At 34.5% G+C, this 21,709-nt stretch overlaps 1 long non-coding RNA gene and 1 pseudogene across 2 annotated transcripts; one reads left to right on the top strand and one right to left on the bottom strand.

Annotated features, from left to right (window-relative positions):
• The first annotated feature begins 12,447 nt into the window (after positions 1 to 12,447).
• LOC148875033 (uncharacterized) lies at positions 12,448 to 13,636 on the top strand. The gene is made up of 2 exons (XR_016105559.1): positions 12,448 to 12,777; positions 12,975 to 13,636. It is a non-coding gene; the product is annotated as an uncharacterized LOC148875033 (long non-coding RNA).
• Positions 13,637 to 15,516: 1,880 nt separating this feature from the next.
• LOC148875032 (cellulose synthase-like protein E1) lies at positions 15,517 to 21,499 on the bottom strand (annotated as a pseudogene). The gene is made up of 7 exons (XR_016104737.1): positions 20,926 to 21,499; positions 19,103 to 19,243; positions 17,719 to 17,850; positions 16,964 to 17,176; positions 16,634 to 16,858; positions 16,200 to 16,547; positions 15,517 to 16,086 (listed from the first exon to the last, which is right to left on the bottom strand). The product of XR_016104737.1 is annotated as a cellulose synthase-like protein E1 (transcript).
• Positions 21,500 to 21,709: the final 210 nt, after the last annotated feature.

The raw sequence follows: 21,709 nt of genomic DNA, 5'->3' as shown, positions 1-21,709 counted from the left end.
AAAATTTATTAAAAAATACCCAAGCCATAAAATTTTGAAAATTAGTTGTATTTTTTATTAACAATGGTATTTATTTAGTTATTTAATTTATTTCTACTGAAAGCAAATGCAAATTAATTTTGTAGTGACTAATATGCAAAAATAAACGATGAAAAGTCTAAAAATATTGAAAAATACTCATATGCAAAAATTACTAAATAATAATGAAAAAACACCAAAAATTAATTACAAATCCGAAAATTATGAAAAGCCTAAAGCTTAATTCAACTACTAAAAATAATTAAAAATTTAAATTAATTGTATTTTATTGCAAAAAAATACTGAATAATAATGAAAAAATAATGTATTTTAAATATTAAAAGTAATATAATTAGCAATGTTTATTTTTAAACTGTAACTAACAATAATTATAATTTAAGCTATAAATAGTAGAAAGTTGGTTAATTACCCAAAAAGCTATATTTAATTACTAGAAAATTACACTTAATTAGTTTTATGCAAGAAATTAGCAATATTTCTAAAAATATGATAATTTCCAGAAATTTTTGTATTTTAAATAAATACGGTAATTTAACAATTACAATATTTTAATAATTAATAATAAAAAGTAAAACATCATTTATAACTTAACCCAACCTGATTAGATCTATAAATTTGCAGGCTCAAGCAACTATTTTTCTTTTGAGTTAGATCTAGCTGAGATGTGCACCATGCCTACACACTATCAAGGATAATCATATCCAAAGTCTAATTGGGTATCAACTTGGAAGTTATATGCATATATGGTAAATATTATTATATAATATTTGAATAAAATTTTTTATATTAATATATATATAATTATTATTTTTTATACTAGACTAAAATTAAATAAAAATTTTAATTTGTAAAAAATCATAGTTTTATAATTAACACGTGCCTCTTTATTAACAGAAAATGTGCAAGCCCAAACCCGAGCCTGACTTGACCATCGGGTCTAGATCTTGAGCCCGTGCCCAGCCCTTATATAAAGCCCGAAGCCCAATTTGTACACAAAATGTCTTATTTTCAATATACTTTTATAAGCTAATATTATATTAATTTAGTAATAATTTAATAAATTAATAAATTAATAAACTAATTTATATTTTCTAATAATAAATTGATATTTATTAATAATTTAAGAATGAAGAAGCATATATATATATATATATATATTATTTATTATATATAACATAAGTTCTTTTTTATATATGTAATAGTATTAGGCCAGGCTTATTTGAGAAAGCCCGAGCTCAAGCCCACGAACCTAAAATTTTGTCAAAGCCTGAAAAATAATAGATCAGGCTGTGTTAGGCCATCGGGCTACTTAGCCCATGAATAGGTCTAATTGTATATATAAATAGTTGTATACATAAAAAATCATATGAAATAAAAATTTAAACATCTTTTTCAAATTTTTAAAAAATGGACCTCTCATAGCTTGGCTCGGTCTGCGGCCTAGCTTGGCCCAAGGCTCAGCCCAGCGCAACCCGATTTACACCTCTACTTGAACCCACCTAATACTGGGGATGGGGAGAGGAAATTCAAGGATAACCCATCCTTGATGAGGAATGGGGTGCCTTGCCCCTGAACTTGCCCGACATTGAGGAGTGGTTGCCTTGCCTTGAACCCGCCTGACACTAGGGATGGGGCAGGGATGGGGTAGAGTGTCTTGACTATGGGCCAGGGACAATGATTGGGTGCCCTGCCCTGAGCCCACCCCATTGTCATTCCTATATAATTGTTAATTATTAGTGAAATTAATAAAAATGTTAGCTTTTAAATTTATTTTTATTTATTTAAAGTTAATCAAAATTTCATTTAAAAATAACAAAAATAATAACAACTATTAAAATTACTATAAATTATTAATAAGACTAAATTTATTAAAAAATATATGTTAATATTAAATTAACAATAATTATTTTCTGTATATCAACATTAAAAGAAAATGCAATTATTAAAATTTTAGGTATTAACAATAACTTTGAATACTTTTAATTAATTAACAACAAATTTTGATTATTAATTAATAATAAATAAAATTATTAAATCTTTTAGATTTTCTTGTGCGATGCACAAGTCCTCGCTAGTAATTATAACGGACCATCCAAATCCGGTTTGATAAGGCTTGAATCGGATTGGATCCAATCCAAAACTGGTCCATTGACACCCTTACATGTGGCATATATCTTTCTTCTTCATCTGTCTCTGTCTCTGGTGATAAATTAGCTAAAAGTCTGAAGTGGGCTATAAGAGGAGTACTTATTGGTTTAGCACCTTTCATGTGAAAACACTCTAGGACCTTTTCAATATACTTTTGTTGTATTAAATACAACTTCCCTACTTTTCAATCCCTCTGAATCTCCATGCCAAGAATTTTCTTTGCTGCACCCAAATCTTTCATTTCAAACTCACCACTCAACTGTGTTTCTAATCTATTGATCTCATATATTTCTCTAATCATAATAAGCATATCATCAACATATAGTAAGTAAACAAAAGAATCAACTATAAATTTCTTGAAATAAACACAACTATCATACTTACATTTGGATTACCCAAGAGCCACCATAAAGTAGTCAAATCTTCTATATCATTGGTGGTGAGGGAAGATTGGCCCTCCAGTGAAATTGCGACATGTGGCACCTCGTGACAACTAGGCAAACACACAGGCAACAACTTACTAAGTTGGTGTCCCACCTGGGCACCGGTCTGGCCGGCCAGGCGCGACATGCTCAAGGCCTACGGGCGGCCTGCACGCGGCCTAGCGCGGCCTGCACGCGACCTGGCGCGGCCTGTGCACGACCTGGCGCGGCCTGCGTGACCTGGCCGACCTGGCACATGATCCATCCTAGCCACCCATAAGACGCCCACCGATAAACCCGGCATGCATACCCCACGAGCTCGGTATCTCACCAAGGAGCTCGCCAAGGAGCTCGGTAGCTCACCAAAGAGCTCGCCAAGGAGCCAGGTAGCTTGATAGAGCTCGCCACAAGCAGTTCGGCATAGCTCCCCCGGGCAGCTCGCCACTTGTAGGGTAGCTCGGTACAGGAGTAGTTTGGCGTATTGCAGGAAGATCTCCTGCCTGACAACCTAGTTTAGACACCAACCCGCCGACTAACACAGGCGCCGACCTGACAACCTGGCCTAGACACCGATTCGCCGACTAACACAGGCGCCGACCTGACAGCCTGGCCCAAACACCGACCCGTTGACTGACGCAAGCACCGCCCTGACAATCTGGCCCAGGAGCCGACCTGGCCGCCTAACACAAGCGCCAGCCTGACGACCTCGAGGAGTTCACCACCGTACCCCGGTTCTGACGGGATGTGACTGGTCTTCTTGTTTGGAGGCTTTTCACCCACCTAACCCACGAGGACTCTAGTATATAAAGACCTCACCCCCCAAAGGGGAGGAGGATGGAAAAAATAAAGGTAATCCCTGCTCTCTAGCTCTCTCATTTCTCCAATATCATCTTCAAGCTCTCTACAATCAGAGTGCTAACTTAAGCGTCGGAGAGTCTCTACCGGGAAAATACCCTCGGGTCCTCTAATTCAGTTATCACAGGTCCCTCAGCTCCCACCGCCTACAAAGAGGAGGAAAAGATGAGTTCTCGTAGGTCCCTCAGCTCCCACTGCCTACAAAGGAAAGATCACCTCATGCAGAGGGGAGTCGGGTTGCGTTGCACCGCCTACAAAGGAAAGATCACCTCATGCAGAGGGCAGTCGGGTTGCGCTGCACCAGGGAGCTCCACCATTCTCTGAGTCACAGGCCGCCTAGGAGTAGGGAGCTCACCGTTAGGGAGCTCGCCACCAAGCAGCTTGCTACTAGGTAGCTCGCCACTAGGGAGTTCGCCACCAGGCAGTTCCCCACCAGGGAGTTCACCACCAAGCAGTTCTCCACTAGGAAGCTCGCCACCATGCAACTCACCACTAGGTAGCTTGCCACTAGGGAGTTCGCCACCAAGCAGCTCTCCACTAGGTAGTTCTCCACCAAGGAGTTCGCCACCAAGTAGCTCTCCACCAGGGAGTTCGCCACCAGGCAGCTCTCCACCAGGCAGTTCTCCACTAGGGAGCTCACCACCAGGCAGCTCACCACTAGGGAGCTCGCCACCAGGCAGCTCACCACTAGGTAGCTCGCCACTAGGGAGTTCGCCACCAAGCAGCTCTCCACCAGGGAGTTTGCCACCAAGCAGTTCTCCACCAGGGAGTTCGCAACCATTCAATTTTCCACCAGGGAGTTCGCCACCAAGCAACTCTCCACCAGGGAGCTTGCCACCAGGCAATTCTCCACCAGGGAGTTCGCCACCAAGTAGCTCATCACCAAGGCACTTCACCACTAGGTCAAATGACGAGGTACTTAGCCAAAAAAAAATGATACATCACAAAAATTGGTACATGACCAGAAACGGTTACATCAATTGGCTAGGGGACTGTTTTAAGACATACAAAGATTTCTTTTATAAGCAAACATGATCTTCTTTCCCTTCAACAACAAAACCCTCATATTGATGCATATAAATTTGTTCATCAAGTTCTCCATGCAAGAAAGTAGTTTTAACATCTAAGTGTTTTAATTCCAAATTATGCATGGCAACCAAAGCCAGAAAAACATGAATGGAGTTATGTCTAACAACTAGTGAGAAAACATCATTAAAATCAACACCTTGTACCTAATTGTAGCCTTTAACAGATAATCGTGCCTTATATCTAACATTCTCTATACCCGAAGTACATTCTTTTATTTTAAAAATCCCTTTGCATTCAACAATCTTCTTTTCTTTAGGTGGTCTCACCAACTCAAGTTTGATTCTTATGCAAGGATCCAATCTCTTCATGCATAGTTGTCAATCACTTAGAATAATTAACAGATGAGATAACTTCTGCGTAAGTGTTAAGTTCAACAATATCAATATTTTCTACAAATGACAATGCATAGGCAACCAGATCAGCATAGCCATATCTTTTGAGGTGGTCTAACCTCTCTCCTTGTTCTACATCTGGCAATGGAATATTGTTCCTCCTCTTTTCCTCTTGTACACGTTCTTCTATCTCAGTAGAAATGAGCACTTAGACTAATGTAAACTGAGGTGCGGAAGAACTTCTAACTTTTAACTCCACATTCTTTCCTAAACTTTTTGTTTTATTTGCATCACAAGAAATGGAAGGCTTTTTCCTTGGGTAAAGTATAGTAAACTCATAAAAAAAATAACATCTTGCTTACTATGAATTTTGGTGATTTGGGATTAGGATACCAAAACCTATATCCTTTCACTCTTGAAACATAACCATGAAATATACACTTCTTGGCCCTAGGCTCAAGCTTGCCTTCATTAACATGTGCATAAGATGGACAACCAAATATTTTCAAATTTGAATAATTAGGAGGGTTACTAGACCATACCTCTTCTGGAGTCTTACACTCAATAGAAATAGAATGAAATCGATTTACCAAGTGACAAGCTATATTAATTGCTTTTGCCAAAAGTCCTTGGAAAGACCAACATTTGACAACATTCACCTTGCTTTCTCTAGGAGAGTTATGTTCATACATTCTATAACTCCATTATGCTATGGTGTTTTGACAATAGTATGATGGCTTTCAATGCCTTCATTTTTGCAAAACTCATTAAATTCATTTTCACAAAAACTCTAACCATTATCTGTTCTCAACCGCTTGACTTACTTTCTTGTTTGCTTTTGAAGCAATGTTTTCCATTGTTTAAAAGTCACAAGTACATCATTCTTATGCTTCAGAAAATAAGCCCATGCCTTTAGAAAATCAACCCATTCTCATGTCCCAGAATGAGAAGAATATGCAAGAGTGTTGGCAGGAGATGAAGGTTCAACCAATGGAGGTAGCAAACTCGACTTTGATGGAGTAGAGAGAGGGTCGATTTTATAATGTGTAGGGGTGAGCACTATTCAGTTAAAACTGAAAATTTTGGTTTTTGTTTTTTTTTTTTCCAATTTTTGGTTAAATCAGTTTGGTTAATTCAATTTTTGGTTTTGGTCTTTAAAATTAGAAATTTGGTTAACTGATTTACCCAAACTTTATATTATTAGATATTATATATAATATGTAAGATATAATATATAGTAATATATAATAAAATGAAATTTGATGTCATAATATATATTTTATAATATATATTATATGTTATATATATATATATATATATATATATATATATATATATATAATAGAGTATATATTATTAAAATTTGGTTTTAACTAAAAATTTTGGTTTCAGTTATTTTAGTTTTCCTATAATTCAGTTTTGGTTTTGATTTTTATTTTTTAGTTTGATTTTTAAAATTTTGGTTTATTTGATTCATTTTTTAACCGAATAAACCGAATTCTCACCCCTAATAATGTGTATATGCTTCTGTTCCACTAAACAATTCTGTTCATGAGTGTGATAACTAGTTACTTGGTGAGTGATATACCCTGCAAGTCGAAATATCTTGACAATTTTCTATATTCACCCCTGTCATATTGGAAGGAGCAAAATTTAGCATTAAACAATACTTCAACATGTCTTTTGAATTTTAAGAATATGTTAAAAGCATCAGATTTTTGAGCCATGGGCTAGAGCCAAGAAAATTTTGAATAATCATCAACAAATGAAATATAATAAACATGTCCACTATTTGAATTAACAGGGGCAGGTCCCCAAACATAAAAAAATCAAGTCCAATTTATGTTTTGATTGTAAATAACTCTTTAATGACACCCTACGACTCTTACCCATTTAGCATGACTCATAAACAAAATTTCTAGACCCAATTAAACTAGATGGAAGACCATATTGTGAAGTAACTTGTCTCATGATGCAAAGAGTTGCATGACCAAACCGCATATGCCATTCTTGAACTGCGGTTCGTTCATCGACTAATGCTTGATGATAGGTAGCAATGTAGATCATTTCTAATGATGCCTCGAAGAAGAATTCTCCCCATATGATTCTTCACAAAAACAACAATCATGATGGAATTCAAAATATAAGTCATTATCCTTGGGTAAATCAACTAACAGAAAGCAAATTCTTGCAAATATTAGGAACATGACAAATATCATTTAAAGTGAAAGTGTGATTCAACAATAAGGATGAAGATCCAGTATGAGAAATTCTTAAACCTTGCTTGTTTCCAACTTTAACTTAATTAGAAGCCGTATATTCAGATTTGCAAATTGTCAATGCCTGGAGTCATATGATGTGAAGCTTCAGAATCCGGGTACCATGTCGGGTCAAACCTTTGGTTCTCGTTGTGTGAATTGAAAAATTGATACCAATGTGTGCTCTCGCCACCATAAAAATAGAGGGCTCATTAGAATTATCATTCTGAAAACCAAAAACGTACCTTGCCTTGCGACACTGTAAGGCACTATGCCCATTCTTATTGTAGATTTGACAAACCACTCCTAGACCGTTTCCTTGACCACCATTAAAGAATGACTGTTATTTATTAAAAAAATTATTTTGTTGAAACTGATGATGATTGAAAGGGAAGGGTCCTCGACCTCTACCCCTACTACAACCACCATTGAAATTTGGAACAAATTGTTGAGGGGATTTTCCCTATTGTTGATAATTTTTGTTCTTGACATCGACAAAGTTAGCATTTATAGAAGTATCATTTAAATAATGGGATTGCTCCTTAAGTTAATTTTCATGATTAAGAAGAGAACCAAAGGATATCTTCAATGTCAAGGCTATCAATATCAGGTTGATTGGTAATAGTAGTAATAACAAATTCATACTCACTACCAAGATTAACCAAAATAAAAAGTACAACATCAATGGTCACCCTCACGCCAAAAGTCAAGGCTGCCCTTCGCAAGCCACGCGGGTGTGCACGAAGTGTGGGCAAGCCTCCATACTCTCCTCTTTATTTCTAAGGAGTGTAAATAAGCTCTTATTTAAAAACTCAAAATAAGTTTTATAATTTTTCAATGTGGGACAAGTTAAAACTGATTTGAGTAAGAAAACAAAACTATTTTTTCAAGACATGTGTGCAAATGTGTTTTTCATGTAATTGATCAATCAAACCCCATTGGATTTAATCCCTAATGAGATTGAAATCCAACAATCCCCACTTTGATTGATCAATTACATAGGTCTCTCTCGATCCAAACTATTATGAGATAGTTATGCATACAAAATGTGTTCTATAACTTAAACTTTTTATTAGTACAGATATGTAAAAGCCTTGTCAAATTTATTGGTGGCAAGGCCTTAAACCAATTACTCTCAAGACAAACCAGATATATCCATACACATAAAAATGTCCAGTTTCTACAAGAGTTTCAAATTTTTTCTCTACACTGTTATGACCATGTGCTTTGAGAGAAACTATTTATCTATGTTCTTCATTTTTGTATATTTTTCTTTTTTTTTTGTTTTAAAAATATAAATCAATAATCATTGCTTATCTTGATTAGATTAATAAATTTGTACACTATTAGAGAGAGACCTTTGGGTTTTGCAAGGCCTCTTATTTTAATTAATATTATTATTACATTTAAAAAAGAAATTTAAGAGAGAGAGAGAGACCATTGGGTTTTCCAAGGCCTCTTATTTTAATGCATGTTATTATTACATTTAAGAGAGTTAGAGAGTATTAATAATATAAATAGGTTGAGGTTAAACAATCAAAAAATTATTAATTTAAAAATACACTAAACTTTCACTAAAAACAAATATTAACATAACTTAGTAAATATAAAAAATGTGTTTCAATTCCACTTAAAAATCAAACTTAATAAACACTAATAAAAATAAGAAATTTAAATATAAAAATATTAATTGATAGTTTTAAACTTTTAATAATATTATTAGATAATATATGAGTTGAGATATTTATTGTGCATAATGAACTCATTAAAAATGATAAAAATTAATGAAAATTTTAAAAATAAAACTCATTTTATTAACAACAATAAATTTAAATATAAAAATATCAATTGATAGTTTTAATAATATTATTAGACAACTTTGTATTAATGCATTTTTAATTAATTAATGATTTTTATGAGTTGAGACCTTTATTGTACATAATGAACTCATTAAAAATGATAAAAATTAATGAAAATTTAAAATGTAGAACATGTTTTATTAATAGTATTTTATTGCAAAATTACTCATATTCAAAAATTACTGAATAATAATGAAAAAATACCAACAATTAATTAAAAATCCAAAAAATTATGAAAAACCTAAACATAATTAAAATAATTAAAATAATTAAAAAATTAAAATTAACAATATTTTATATTAATAAAGGTATTTACTGAAAATAATTAAAAATTACAATTAATAGTATTTTATTATTAGAAAACACCAAAATTTATTAAAAAATATAAGTCAGAAATTATTGAAAAATATTGAACATTAGTCATATTTTTTATTAATTATGGCATTTATTTAGTTATTTAATTTATTTTTACTAAAAGCAAATGCAAATTAATTTTGTAGTGACTAATATGCAAAAATAAATGCTGAAAATACTGAAAATTATTGAAAAATACTCATATGCAAAAATTACTGAATAATTATGAAAAACACAAAAAATTAATTAAAAATCTAAAAATTCTGAAAACCTAAAGCTTAATTCAAATTAAAATCCAAACCCAGCCCGAGCCCAAGCTCAAGAATTAGGATACAAAAGTGCCCATAACAAAATACATGTATTATTAAGTAATTACATGTATAAATACATGTTAGTATAATATTTATACATGGAAATATGAGTTTGGGTCCGATTGGATTAGTTAAGACCTTGACCCTAACCCAACCCTAAGTTAACCTGGATTCATACTTTTCATCCTAACCCAAACTCAAAACTTCAACTCAACCCAATCCTACTTTTTGGGCTGGGTTCGGCCTAAAACCCAATCCAAGTTGCAACAATTATTATGTATATTACATATAAAAGTTATATATATATATATATATATATATATATATATATATATATATATATATATATATATATATATATATATATATATATATATATATATATATATATATATATGATGAAATCACGATTTGGATTGGGTCAACCCAATCGGTTGAACTGGTGAACCATGACTCTATGACCCTATGACCCTATGACCCACCAATCCGGATTTCCTGTCCATACTTACCCACAAGATACTACAGCTGTACATAGGGAACATCTCCCCACAAATATGCAAATATAGAAGATGTTCTCAAAGTACAGGTGTAATGATATGTTGGTCTGAGTAGGTTTCTTGTGGGTAGGAGATCCGAACACATGACAAATTCGAATCACTTGCCAACAAAACATGTTTTAACCCTTTACCAACATAATCTCACACTGTACATCTCATACATGGGAGATCCCACTTTTATGATGGTGGGTCCCAGTCTCATGGTGAGATGTGTAATGTTAGATCAAGTTGCTAAAGGGTTGGAACGTGTTTTGCTAGCAAAGGATCTCAACTCAGTCCGGCTCTCGCTCTATCAATGATCATCGATGCATTAAAAAAAAGAGTACGTATACTGACACACATATTTACTGATGGCCAAAATCTATTGGTATTGAGGGTTTTTATTGACCGATATTTGCATCCGTCCTTATGTCTCATAACCAACGAAAGTAATAGTTCGTCGCTAAAACCCTATGTTTACCGACGATTATCTTTACGGACGATCAATATCCGTTGGTATGCATCCGTCACTATACGTCTTATACAATACTGACGGAAGCCTTGTTCCGTTAGTATAGTTCCACACTATACTCACAGAATTCATAATCCGTCGCTATAGTTCCATACTATACTGATGGAATTTGTAATCAGTTGCTATATAACTATGTCAATTTTAATTATTATTTATTGAATATTAATTATTGCTTTGTTCCTTAATTATCTAATTAATTGGTTATTTTATTTACTTACATTAATAAATAGCTACTTCATTAGTAATTATTAATTATTATTAGTTAATATTTTTATTTATTTTGCTAGTATATTCTTAGTTAATTAATTAAATGTTCTTTCAGTAATGGTAAACTCATATGTTGAATCCTACTTGAGCACGCACCAAAATCCTAATGGTCATATAAGGAGTTTAAGTACAAAAAACCTCAAAACTAGAGACATTGTCCTAATCGTAGGGCTGACAGGGCCGGGTTGCAATTTTCATTGATTGTTAATGGATCGAGTCTAGGTAGAGACACATCGTCATAATCTTAGGGCTGTCAGTAGACTTGTTCATGGGTTCAATCTTTTCAGGCTTTGTCTCTATATTAATAGAATATACTGGGCCCGAGCTTGAGCCTGACCCGATCATCGGACCTAGGTCTTGAGTTCGAACCCTTCCAGAAAATTAGAATTTTTTATTCAATAAACAACTATTTTATTTATATTGAAAGACCTCGAAACATAAAAAATAATGAAAGATCCCACTATTACTTATAGAAAAAGAGAAAAATAATAAAGAAAAAATATTACATACATATTTTTATTATATGATACATTATCAAGTTGATCTCGGGCTCAAGCCGGGCATAGTGTTTTAGGTCCGAGCTCGAGCCTATAGGCTTGAAATCCTATCCAAGCCCTACTTAGATTGGGTCGGCCCATTGGGCTACCTGACCCATTAATAGGTCTAGCTGCCAAGTCAAGTTTTTGTTGGGTTTAGGTAGAATCAATCCCAAAAACCAATTATTAACTAGGACAGTCGGGACAAAACCACTGGCCTAAAACCATATTGATTAATAACCCAAAATTGACCCAATTATTTATACAAATAATAAATTTAAGTTTATTAAAAATGAAAAAAAACTAAAATTAAAACCAATATGTTTTGAATCATCATTGACCTAGATGGTTAGACCATTCGACTCAAGAGCTATCTAGGTATCCAGTTCTGCTTTCCACCCTAACCTGTTTTTTGGCCCAAAACCATTGACTTGGCAACCCTTCACTGACTGGGGCGGTCAAACCATTGACCCATTGGACCCAAACAACATTTTTAGATTTTTTATTTTAATTAATTTACAATTTTTTAATTTAGAATGGGTCATCTATTGGGATGGGGAAGTTGAACCATTGACCCAAAAAATGATGGCCAAAATGGTTTTGATTCAAAGGTTTTTAAAAATGAATCGGACAACAAAAGATTTAATGGTCTAGTTCCTGAGTTGAACGTAAGTCCATTCTAACAACAAAAATTAAAAAATAAAAAAAAAAGACAAAAACTAGTTCAAACGCACGGGTCAGCGGTTTGTCTAACCATCTAGTCTGGTTTTGAAAACCATGTCCGGTTTTATTGTCGGTTTTTAAAACAATCACTAAAAACTTCATTTATCAAAAAAAAAAAAAAAAAAAAAAAACTAGAAACTTCTTCCCATTCAAACCCAAAACTAGATTTACCCGAAACCCTGCCCGCGTCGTTCTTCACTTCTTCCCGCTCCATATCTCGCTCACTCCTATTCTCTCTTTCCCTCTTCCTTTCAGTCCTCTTTCTTGCCTGCTTGCCCCCTCTCTCGGTCACTCCTCCTCTTCTCTCTTTGCTAGAAACATCATTTCACTCTTGCTTGCTTGCCCTTGCTTGCTCCCTCTCTCGCTCACTCCTCTTCTCTTGCTTCATCCACCATTAACCCATTTTATTTGTCGAAAAGTAAGCCCAGTTGGGGCTGTAAAATATTTTGACTAAGGTTCAAGGAGAGGAATCAACATTTTGGGCTGTAAATCATTTTGGCGAAACGAAGAGCTTAGGTATTTCGGGTTGTAATTATGATTTGAGTTTAGGACAGGAATCAACCCATTTGGGGCTGTAATTACGATTTGAGCTTATGTTTTTTTTTTTTTGTTTTTTTAATTTTCCCATTTTTTTTGCAAGAAAATTTTTTATTGTAAATATTCACCAAACGTAACCTATAAATTTCCTCTGATTTATCTAATTCGTTTTCCAGGTTACGTTGAAGTTGGGCTCTTGTTTTCTTGAACTCTTTGGAAGGTAAATCCTATGCTAGATTACTTGCTATAGATTGTTATGTAACTACTCTTGAGAGTATTCAACAATTTTTAATGGTGAATTTGTTAACTATCTTCAGTTCTTCATCAAAGTAAATATTTGTCAGTGGCACCGGTTGCACTTCGAAGTGACTGGGAACATGTACCAGTGGGATCTATTGTCTAAGTCTGAATATTCCATGAAAAATGATTCTTGTGCAAGATATCTATGATTTCAACAACCAATTCCACTGGTTATCTGGAAAATGCTAAGATAGATTATTAATTTGCTGATTATCTTACTGTGAAGAGTGAAACAAATCTATATATTGCTCCATACCTCACTGCTCATGTATCTTTTTTGTTTTACTAAAAATCTTGCTGCTGTACGTGAGCAGTCTTCTAAAGGCTACTTGCTTATTGCAACAAGTGCAAGGTTAAACCAACAAAGAACAGGGGTATCATATATATCTTATCTTTTGTTGGTTATATTGAATTTTCATCTAATTACTAGTTTATTACATATATGTAATCGTATTTTTCTCATACTTATTTAAGATCATGGAACGGATGAATAAACAATATCTCTAAAGAACCCTAGTTGAAATGCTCAAGAATTTTTTATATTTTGTTAGTTTTTTAGTTATGTTTCTATTTTCAGGGTTTTCTCTTTCTCATATCTTTTGATTTCCATACTGTTTTTGTGGTCTAAGGATAATTTTGTAGTAGTAAAACAAAATCTTTTGTGATGGACAACACCTCATTATACCTTCTTACAGATGTACAGGTTCTTGGAGCTTGATCAATTAATACAAATTATTATTCTTGACGGATAGCTTATTTTTACCTTGAAAGCCAAACCCAATATCTTGATCTTGATTCACATCTCTTAACTCTTGTATGAGCTACAAACTGACTGTAGGGAATTAATATTGGGCTTGAATTGTAGGTTTGGGCTACCTAGGCTTTAATAGGATAAATTACAGACTGCCACCTTGTACTTTGGGGGTAGTGACACTTAGCCCAGCAACTTCTACATTGCAGCAATTTGCCCCTCTCCCATTAATGGAATTGATGGTAAAGCCAATAGTATAGTTTCAGTTCCACCCATTACTGGGACAAGTAACGAGGGGATCATAACACTAGTTCCTAGTGTGAGGATGTAATTTTGAAAAGCCAATAGTATAGTTTCAGTTGCAAGAGAAAGCTTTAATCAACAAACAAGAAAAGTGAACAAATAACTCAGTTTACAATTCACATACAAAAATCCTCACCACACAAATAAGAAAGTAAAGCATTAAGAATATAAAAGCATCTAGTAGCAACAAATGCATTATAGTTGGAGTAAAGGCAAACTGATGTAGGAAAACCAAGACGATACAAAAATATCTTATGACATTTGAAATGCTGGACTTCTAGTGTTAAAATAACCAATTCACAAGAGGTGTAGACCATGTAATGAAGAATTAGGGAATGGGATTTCAGGGTTCTCAATTGGCTAATATAAAACCAGTGAAAATATCAAATATTTCAAATTTTAGAATTCAGAAAACAAAGAAATAAAACTCAACACCTAGAAGATATAGAGTTAATGAGTAATTAAGGAAAATGATCAGAGGTGTATCACCTATATATGGATTTTCCCCTCCTAGAACAAGGCCTCATTAAGGTTATAGGCTTATAGCATTTAGGTTAAGCATGGAGTCACACCACAGAGAAAAGCCTGAAAATCTGTACAAAAAAGAAGAAGATTCAAAGCGAGAATTCTGGGTTAATCAGTGTGTTGTCTTGATGTATGTGAGACTTGGGGGCCACATGATAACAACTGTAGTGGCTGAACTGAAAAGTTTATTGTTTTATCTTTTGACAAAATAACCAATTATTAATTCTATAAAACAAGTCTTATATTGATGGAAGAAACCATCACTAAATATATAAAAACCGTCACTATTGCAATATGTACCAATACTTGCCTTTCTTGGTAAAAGCTATTATCGACGGTCCTTCCACCACTAATAAAGATAAAACCGTTAGAAAAAATTGAAAACATATGCCTTTAAAAGATTTTTACTGACGGAAACAATCGTTGGTAAATTTATACCTATGGATGTTCTGTCAGTAATAAAACATTTATGAAATCTTTACCAACGGATATGTGTTAGTAAAACTTATACCAACGGATTATTCATCGCTAAAGGGTGTCCAAAATGCATCAATAAAGATCTTGAATTTTTTATCGATAGGTTAATGCCGCCACTAGCTACGGTGCCTATACCTGCGAATTGATTGGCCGCCAGTATAAATACTTTGACTGTTGGTATAGGCTAAATTGATCTATACTGACGAATTTTTTATCTTTTACCAACATATTTAAGCTATCAGTAAATGTCCCTCATTTTGCAGTGATGGGGGCATCCAGTGAGACACAATACACTTGAACAAGGATAACCACATAAATAACTTAGTCCAAGTAATAATGATGGAGTAGCCATATAAACAATTTTAGTATATAGTTAAAACAAGTAGATAAATCTAAAGCAAGGATACAATACAAGCAAATAAAGCGAAAATAACAGCCTTGAACATGACAGAGGAAGGTATTCGACCCTTGTCCACGCGAAAGAAGAGCCCTTGGTAAACAGGAAGGTTGATGGCGACCACAATCCCACATACAACAAACTGCAGGTTCAATGGTTCCATAACAACAGTTTGCAAGCTCATTAGAGCCACTGCCACCCCTCTCACCAAACTAAATAGGTTTAGCATCGCAATTGTTGCAAGAATGAGAAACATGGGAGAAGAGGTCCCAAACTCCATCTCCGCTCATATCTCTGACACGTCCTGGTCGGCCACCTTGGTCGTGATGACAAATGTAGACTTGGAAAACCCTAATACCTTAAGCAGAGTATCAATGAAGGCGAATAGGTAGGAAGTAGTCCGTTTAAACATCCACTTCCTTTGGTTTTTCCACCAGCCTTGGACTGTGCCACCACACCAGAGGAACTCTAATAAGCTATATGTGTATTTGGCAATGGCCACATAGGCAAAAGGAATCAACCATGGGCTTGATACCTAGAAAAGAGATCATTTGAAAGAGTATTGTTTTTTAGACTGAAAAAGAATAAATCAATACATTTGATATAGATATAATTCATTCAATGAGAAGAGAAGGGGAGGATGTTTACCTTGGGAAACAAGGCCGTGCCTTTGAGAAAACAGAGTGAAGGGATGACAACATAATATAATGTTGCTAAGTAGTTAGGAGCCCAGAGGCAATAGCTACAATACCCCATCTGAAGTCCTACCTTGATCTTTCCATGCCCAACTAAAAAGGGGTTATATTTGGAGAGAAAAATTTGAAAGTTACCTTCAGACCATCTCTTATATTGCACAAGCACCTGATCCAATGTAGTAGGAGCAACACCTATGAATGCCTTTCTTTTTGGACTTAAAAACACTGATTTCCATCCTCTGCATTGAATTGATAACCCCGTAATCACATCTTCCACTGGACAACCATACTTCAAACCCATCTGCATGCAATTCAGCATTCATGCAACTCAAATGTGAGAGAATGAGAAAGTGGTGGAGAGAGAGAGAGAGAGAGAGAGAGAGAGACCTCTTTTCCCCATTCAGTGTTTTCTTCATATGTACAACTTGCAAAGCCCTTTAATCTCTCCTTTAATTCATCTATGCTTTCATCTACTTTCCTGTTATCCTGTGTCTTCCATTCTGTTATATGTTCCTTACTGTATTTCCTCCCACACAAGGTATCCCTTCTGTGAAAGCACCCACTGCCAATGTACATGGGCCCTCCTTCACCGTCTAACCCGGGAAATTCAATCTTCATCACCACCAAGCATTTCAGGAAAATAAATGAAACCAATGAGAAAATGATATCAAATATAGCTAGTTAAGAGGTCTCAACGCAGATTTTTCTTATACAAACCTGAGAAATCTCCCTTAGGAAATTATAGTAGATATCATTCTTGGTGATATTATTGAAGGCCTGTGGAAATTGTACGAAGGCAATTTGGTGGCCATTTTCTTCATCCATGAGAAAACATAATGCATCTCTTACGGAGCCTGAATTGTTTGAGAACATGTCGCAGTCCACATTCATAATTACCTGCCCATTGCTTAACCCTGATGACACCCTTATCTGTATATTCGATCATCAGAAAAAGTGTGGATGATGAAAACAACAAAAGATGATTCCTGTTATCATAAGCTAGCATATCAGAAGTTCTTAATTTCAGAATTACCTGATTTTGATTATACAAAGTAACCTAAGCAATCTTTGAGCCATATAGTTGATAAGTGATGAGAAATATAAGCTCTATGTGAACATGCAAGCATTTATATAGGCTGGGTTTGTTTTCGGTGTAAGCTTCATAAATGTAGTCCAACGCTGATAGGGAACTGTTGGAACTTTTTCAAATGTGATAATTGATGTAAAAATACATTGATAAAACCGTCACATCGATTATCGATGGAAAACTCAACCAATGGGCAAACATTACACTAAAAACAAACACAAATATGGACTGAAAATGGAGTTTTACACTAGTTCATATTTACGCTAAAAAACAAATGTGGGCAAATGCAAACTGATGGTGAAATTTTGTGTCAATTCGCATTTACACTGAAAACAAATGCAACCATATAAGCTAATGAATTGTTTGTGCTCTATATATATTATACCAGTGCGTTCATGGCTCCAGCCTTGAAGTTGTGGTGATGGTGGGGTCTTTTCTCACGGGCCAAATATACTAGGGTTGGCAATCTTTGTCCTTCCATGTCCACAACATTAGGGTCTCTTCCATCAAATAATATCTAATAAGTTTAACACATAAATTAGTCCATCAAAATATGCACTCATCATAAATAAGATAGTTGTGCAAAGACGAAAATCCATTTATTAATCTTGTGAGAATGTTTTATAGACTCCGTTTAGTTTTAGTTATGAATTCCTTTATAGTAGAAGTATCACATGAAAGTTATTCATTCCACGAAAAGCTTTTAACCAACAAGTTCATTTTTAAGAAAATATGAAATGAACGATGATTTATTCTCTAAGGCTGTATTTGGCAGTTTTGATTTTAAGTATTTAAAAATAAATGCTAAAAAACAAGTGCATATTCCAATAAGCACTTATTTGCATTTAGCACCCAACCTTTTCAAGTGTTTATTTAAAAAAAATAAGCACTTATTCTGTATTAGGATTTGATAGTCTTTTTTTTCAATAAGCACTTAAATAAGCATTTGTGACTATTTTGTCTTTCGTTTTCTTTTAAATTTTATAAAAACACTTTTATAAAAGTGCTTTTGTTATAAAAGTACGTTAATGAAAATACTTATATGAAGGTACATTTATAAAAGCACTTTTATAGAAGTACTTTTACGAAAGCACATTTATGAAAGCACTTTAATAAAAACACTTTTACAAATGTACTTTTAGAAAAAACACATGAAAATATTTTTACAAAAACACTTGTACGAAAGTACTTATATAAAATTCAACTAGGGGTAATTTTATAAGTGGTATTTTAAAATTCAATTAAGGATAATTTTGGAAAAAAATTGAATGAATACTTAATTGTATAAGCACTTAAAAAAGCTGAAAATTTGAGCTAAAAAAATAAGCCCTAATTTTTAAAATAAGCATTTATTTTGAGCTTATTTCCCAAGCACCATTTAAGCACTCCCAAACATGGCCTTACCTCCTTTTTACAGTTAAAAGGTCCCTAGGCCGGAACACTGAATTTTTTTATTGCAAAAGGAGGTAAGTTCTGGAATGGAAAATGCAGCGTAAGGTGTGTTGGATATAAAAAACATTTGCCATGGCAATTATATTTGTTTTAAAATAAATTCAAACATATTAGCAAAATCGGGAGTCATTGACAAATGCCCCCTGAAATATTGTAAAGTGTGTGTGGACTCCGAAAAGCTATCTATTAGGATACGTTTGGTTTGAAGGAAAAAGTAGAGAAAGGAAAGATAAAGAAACATTTACAACTTCCCTACCTTTCCTTTTCCTACTTTTTTCCTTCAAACCAAACATAGCTTTATTGAAAATTGTAGGTACCTGCAGAATGGTTGGATGATCACGAGGGTTTGATCCTGAACCCCATTCAAGAAATCCTTGGTGCTCTTTGATGATTTCTTCTGAAACTTTCCCTAGCACACTTGTAGTCTCAATCCGATCCACCATTTCTTTATACAATTTCTTGAACAAAGAAAAAGGAAAGAAAATATATTATCTCAAAGTTTAAAAAACTACAAAAAAAGGGAACAAAATGTTATAAATAAAAGTTAATAATAAATTAAATTATTATGATTCTATAAGAAGAATTTAGAAAAGAAACACACACATTTCCAACTGCTCTATTTTTTTTAATCACACCTAAGAGGCCCAAGTAATAATTCCTAAAAAAGGCCCAATTAATAATAGGTTTAGTTTAAAGTTTAAACTTTTAAGCCCAATTCAGAAGGTCTAGATTACGAAAAAGTCTACCATTCTTCGGCCCAATTGTAAGGTTTACTTATTCATTTTATAACGATAGTTCAGTTCAATTATGCATCCACCAAAAAAGTGTCATGAGCATCTCTACCCATGTTGCAACCATGCATTGGGTTGTCTCACACGGTCCAAACTCCAAATTAAGGACTGTGTCTTGGACCTCTTGGTTCAATGAACCACGGATTGGGTTGTTGGGCTAGTGCACCTCAAAAGAGTCCTGATGCCGTCCTCATAGGGAACAGTCAATGTATCACGTAGTTCCCAAATCCCAATCAATTAATTGGTTCCATAGACTTAGATCCGATCATACTTGCTGAGATTATCTGCTTTAACTTTAAATCTTAGGGGTTGGATTTTGAGAGTGGGAAAGTTGGTTAATGGGATTTTGATTCCTATTGACCAAGAATTTCATGTTCTTTTTTCAAAATCATGTGGGATCACGGAAAGTTTATTTTCCTGTATATCATACCCATCTCCTAAGTGGGTAAATAATTTTCCCACTTGTGGGAGAAAGTTGTCAATACTTGAATGGGATAAGAATGCCCATTTTAATTATAATTTTTTATGGTTAAAATGACCATTACCTTATTTACATGGAAAATAAAAGAACATGGATAAATGCACTTAGTTGGTAAGTCTTTTCCGAGAAATACTTACCGGGATAAGTACATTTACCTGGATAAATAACTTACAAAAAAAAAACGAGGCCAAGAAAGATAGAAAAACCTTTACAAATCTTGCATAGGTTTTTTTACCTTTCAACATGATTCATTGATATTCCTATATTCAATTAGCCACTTTCACTTTAGTTTCAATTTGGATTATGGTCAAAATAATTAAACATAACTCAAACATAAGCCAATTAGAATTAGAAACGTTAGAACTTAGAAGGCTTTTTCTATTCAATTTTAAATAAAAGTCTGATGCATTGCACAAATTCCAACTAATGAACCAAAGAATTTATTTATTTATTATTTATTTCAAATAGAACATTTCATTTTAAATAATATAATTTTAATAAAAAATGACAGTAGGATAGTGAACTAGTTATAGGCGATAGAAAAAAAGAGACTTCCGATCCAATTGACAGCTGTGGCAAGACAGATGAGTTCAAATCTGCCCCCAACAAGATTGCCCCCATAAGATAGATTATAGAATTTATTTTAGGGATTTCCATTGCTGCCGTGTGATTGGAGGTATGGTTTATTGAAAAGCATGTCAGCATTGATTTGAAATTTGACCGTCAAAGCTTAATTTAGATTAGATGAACATCTACCAAAACGACGACGGCCACCGCTGCCGACCGAAAAAGAACGACAGTACCGCCCGGAGAAAAAAACTCAATCAGGATTGTTATTATTATTATTCCTGGAACTGACAGAGCTCACCTTGATGGATAAGAACTCCTTGGCCTGAGAAGCATGGACAAGTGGTTCAGGTGTCGCTGAAAAATAAGCAGCCGGCGACCTCGGTTCCACTTGGAATTTCTTGCAAAATGGAAGCCAATACTTCGAAAAACGGGACGCCTCCAAGAGAGCGTAGAACGTCAAATCTGACCCACCGTCGTCGGACAGATACACGTAGACCTTCTCTGGCGGGTAATCGTAGGCCATGACCGATAACACAGTGTTTATTACCATCGTTGGTGGCTCTATAGTGGGATCCGCCGTACATACGAAAACGTCTATACTTGGCAATTCGTTCTCGTATCTCTGCGAGAGTCTATCCTTGAACGTTTGGCGATAGACGCGGTTCCATCGACAAGATTGAGTGAACACCCAATAAACACTGAACCAGAGTTCGGCTCCAAATCCACGCCCATCTTCCATCCTCTCCTTCTCCTGGCACATGACTCGCTCTGTATACGAAAACCAGAAAAATACCAGCGATCATCGAGAGTAAGTACAATCTATAAGCCGGTCGGCTCTTCTCTTGCTTTGATTCGAACAGAGGCTGTCCCATCTCTCTTCTTTGTCTCTCGGTGAGCATCATTAGTGTGATTTATGAGGAGTGCTAAGTGTTTGTGCAGGATGGATATGGATTGGGCTTCAACCCATCCATCTTACCCATCAACCCGTTTTTTTGTTTTTTGTTTTTTTTTTTCTTGCAATGGGCTGGGTGAAGTACTATACATATCCATCCCAACTCGTATCTTGGGGCTGGCATGTGCAT

The sequence above is a fragment of the Nelumbo lutea genome, chromosome 1 (assembly GCF_056320005.1).
Source record: "Nelumbo lutea isolate HS-2025 chromosome 1, American lotus-T2T, whole genome shotgun sequence".
NCBI lineage: Eukaryota > Viridiplantae > Streptophyta > Magnoliopsida > Proteales > Nelumbonaceae > Nelumbo > Nelumbo lutea.
Note: the sequence above shows the minus strand (reverse complement) of the source record. Positions and strands in the feature narration are given on the sequence as shown.